This window comes from Myotis brandtii, unplaced genomic scaffold (assembly GCF_000412655.1).
Source record: "Myotis brandtii unplaced genomic scaffold, ASM41265v1 scaffold291, whole genome shotgun sequence".
Taxonomy (NCBI): Eukaryota; Metazoa; Chordata; class Mammalia; order Chiroptera; family Vespertilionidae; genus Myotis; species Myotis brandtii.
The window spans coordinates 1,426,333-1,430,534 of record NW_005361118.1 but is presented as its reverse complement, the minus strand read 5'-3'; the positions used below and the strand labels follow the sequence as shown (position 1 = coordinate 1,430,534).

The 4,202-nt window shown below is 41.8% G+C and overlaps 1 protein-coding gene across 5 annotated transcripts in view; it reads right to left on the bottom strand.

Annotated features, from left to right (window-relative positions):
• Nucleotides 1-4,202, bottom strand: part of U2SURP (U2 snRNP-associated SURP domain containing) — a 73,790-nt gene that overhangs the window by 68,879 nt on the left and 709 nt on the right. The window lies entirely within an intron of this gene.

Genomic DNA, 4,202 nt, shown 5'->3' with positions numbered 1-4,202 from the left:
GGAGCAGGCCTAAGCCAGCAGGTCGTTATCTCCTGAGGGGTCCCAGACTCTGAGAGGGCACGGGCCGGGCTGAGGGCCCCCCCCCCCCCCCCCCAGTGCACAAATTTTTGTGCACCGGGCCTCTAGTATTATAATAAAAATTCAGTTTAACCTAAAACTGGAAACTATGCAGAGCCTAATTTTCAAGGTTTGTGTTTTGTTTGCAGATTTTCATATTTAAATCTTACATATTTTCAGGAACTACAAAAAAACATGTACACAGGCAGTAATTAATACTTAAGGATCAGCCCTAACCGGTTTGGCTCAGTGGATAGAGCGTCGGCCTGCGGACTGAAAGGTCCCAGGTTCGATTCCGGTCAAGGGCATGTACCTTGGTTACGGGCACATCCCCAGTGGGAGGTGTGCAGGAGGCAGCTGATCGATGTTTCTAACTCTCTATCCCTCTCCTTTCCTCTCTGTGAAAAATCAATAAAATATATTTAAAAAAAAATACTTAAGGATCACAAGCCTTGGATGAATGCTCATTTTACTTATTTCTTACAAGTGAAATACTTGGTTAGTCAGCAATCAAAATTGTTCCCAAACCAACTTAGTACCTGATGTCAAGGAAGCCAGCAATATTATGTTTATTTACCTATGTAACCCAACTTTTAAATTTGGGAAAAAATAAGCATTGTCAGAGTGCAGTAACAGGGTACACAATTCAATATTAATATTATTACCAGCACAGGAGATGCAGAAGCAAAGAAAATATCACATTCTCTTTATATCCTCATTTTTGCTGAGCAAGGAAACAAAAAACCTCTTAATAATTTGATAAATTCTAAGAAAATGTTTAACAAGTTTATAAGCAAATAATTATAAACTTGTCTTTGTCTCTCCTCCCAAAATCAAATATAGCATCAATGTCCCTCTCCCCCAAAGCAGTATTTTAGTCTGGTGATAAACAGGAATAATGAATAGGAAAATCTTAGCTCATTCCTAAAACATTTCTGAATTTCTATATTTGCCAGGCTTTAAAATGAAAAACATAGCAAAATTAAACAGAAGAGCCCTAGCCGGTTTGGCTCAGTGGACAGAGCGTCGCCTGTGGACTGAAGGGTCCCGGGTTTTATTCCGGTCAAGGGCACATGTCCAGGTTGCAGGCTCCATCCCTAGAAGGGGGCGTGCGGGAGGCAGCCAATCAATGGTTCACTCCCATCAAGGATGTTTCTGTCTCTCCCTCTCCCTTCCTCTCTGAAATCAATAAAAATACATTTTTAAAAAATTAAACAGAAGACAAAAGGGCATGGGATCTCTTCACTGGGGACAACTACACATAAAGGTAAATCATTTTATGCAAACATAAAGTGTAATTTTTAAAGCTAGAAGGAACTGTAGAAGTTATCTAACATAACTTCAGTATTTTATAGTTAAAACATGTCAAAATAATTTTGCCATTATCTATGCAAAAATCTTGTATATTGTACATTTTTAAATTAAAATTTTTCTCAATGTCTAGAAATATGATTTACAAACATCCCTTCCCATATCAATGGTAATTTAAGTAGCAAAGAAGAATGAACATGAAACAGAAAAATCTCTTCATCTGTATTGTAGAATGTCACTCATCTGCTTTCACAAGAGGAAGGGATATCAAACCAGAGATCAAAAGCTAGAAATTCCAAATACTGTAGTATCAGCCAAAACGGTCTGATCCTCCCTCCAAACATTTCTGGACTTGTGTTAAAAATAAAAAGCAACAACCTGGGCAGTCAGTATGATAGTTCATGACTTAAGATTCTAAATCTCAGGATTAGACATTTTCCTGACATTTTGAAAAGTACTTTTAAGGATAAAAAGGAGAAGGGGAAAGAACTAATATTATCCTATATAATAATCCTATATAATAAAAGGGTAATATGCAAATTGACCCTAACAGCTGAACGACCAGTCGCTATGACACGCACTGACCACCAGGGGGCAGACGCTCAATGCAGGAACTGCCCCCTGGTAGTCAGTGTGCTCCCACAGGGGGAGCTCTGCTTAGCCACAAGCCAGGCTGACAGCTGTGAGTACAGCGGCGGTGGCAGGAGCCTCTCCTGCCTCCTTGGCAGCGCTAAGAATGTCCAACTGCAGCTTAGGCCCGATCCCCCGGGGAGCAGGCCTAAGCCGGCAGGTGGACATCCCCCGAGGGGTCCCGGACTGCGAGAGGGCACAGGCTGGGCTGAGGGGACCCCCCCCCTCCCCCGAGTGAACAAATTTTCATGCACTGGGCCTCTAGTCTATAATAATCTATAATAATAAAAACATAATGTGCTAATTACACCAGACAACCTTCCAGACAAAGCAGGGGCTGTGAGGGAAGCCTGGGTCCCAGATGCCTGCTGGTGGCCAAAGGGAAGCCCAATCCTGGGTCCCAGGTGTCGGAGGGAAGCCAGTGCCAGCAGCCAGGGGAAGGAAGGCCTACTCTTGCACGAATTTCATGCATCGGGCCTCTAGTGTACTTTATAAACATTAGCTCATTTAATCCTTACATCAACCCCGGAAAAGAGGGATGAATTGTATACATATTACAAAAGAAATTGAGACTCAAGAATTTGTGCAATCTGGCCTGGCCATTTATGGCTGTTGGTTGGAGCGCCGTAGAAGGTTGTGGGTTTGATTCCATCAGGATACATACCTAGGTTTCAGATTCAATCCCATCAGGGAGGATTCGGGAGACAACCCATTGATGTATCTCTCTCACATTGATGTTTCTCTCTCTCCCTTCCTCCTTAAGGTCAATTTAAAAAAAGGGTTTATACAATCTGCCTTAAAATTGCAAATATAATTAATTACCAACACAGGATCTGAACAAAATCTAGTTTATTTTTTATCAAAATCCAAGATCTTCCTACATCATGTAGCCTCTATATTAATAGAGAAAATCATGTTAATATTATTTGAATCCTGAGATACTGATTCCTTTTACAGACATCAGAATATCTCTTAATGGCATCAACTGATGATAATCTAAAACAATATATTTAAAAAGATTTGCCCTAGCTGGTGTGGATAGAGCGTCTGACCCACGGACATAAGGGTTGTAGGTTCAATTCCATTCAAGGGCATGAACCTCCGTTGCTTGATCCCCAGCGGGGCCAAGCTTGCAAGAGGCAATCAATCGATGTGAGATCAGTGTTTGTCTCTCCCCCTCCCTTCCACTCTCTCTAAAAATCAATGGGAAAATATCCTTGGGTGAGGATTAACAAAACAAACAAAAAAATTTACTGGAAGATCCAACAATTTAATTATAGGTAACAGTCACACACAATCACGAGAAGTCCTATTATAGAAGGAAGACTAACCAGACATTAAAATGTATCCAAGGCCTCAAACTAGGAGATACTTAAAATACTATTTTGAGGAGAAACAAAAAATAGTGACGCTTATGCTTGAGTTATTATAGATTTAACTAGCTTTAGCAACAGTTCCAATAGTAAGCAAGGCTGTTTTTGTCAGGAGTCTGTTTCTAGAAAGTGGGTAGAGTAAGGTATCCAACTAATCCCCTAATCCCCAAGGGGAAATGCACCAGGGAGGGGAGAAAATGACAAAGAGTAAATGCATAATGTAAAGCAGCCAAAACTGGCCCTCTACCATAGTTTTACATAACTGAAAGATGTCTGGTAAAGCCATTCTAATTACAAACTAATTGTGAACATCATTCCCCAAATGACATAAGATTACGATTTATTAGAAACTGAGACAGCAACTACAAAACTGGTTATTAATGTTTGTCACAACAAACTGTAAACGCAAGGCACGTCCGCCCGGTCTACCATACACTTAACTTCCTAATAAGCGGCTTTAAGATGTCACAGAGCGTTTAAGTGTTAAACAACTTCTTACATCAGCATTAAAAACTTAACAGCTACTGCAGCCAGTACCTATATCGTGTTCGAGATGAGGAACTCAAAGAAAAAACGATTGAATGACCCGTCCAAGACCTGATGCAGCTAAACACAACCTAACACCAAACAACTTCTCCAGCTCAAAGGTTTTCCAAGTGGAGCACACAACTCCCTGCAAACTGCACGGCGACTTTCTAAACCAGGTGGCCTCGCACCCCGGAAGTCCCCCTTTCAGTAAAGCGCACGCGGAAACGCGGGGACCCGCGCCCGCAGGCAGGGCGCACCCGGTACTCGCTCAGTTCTGCCTCGGGGCAGGGAGGCAGGCCACGG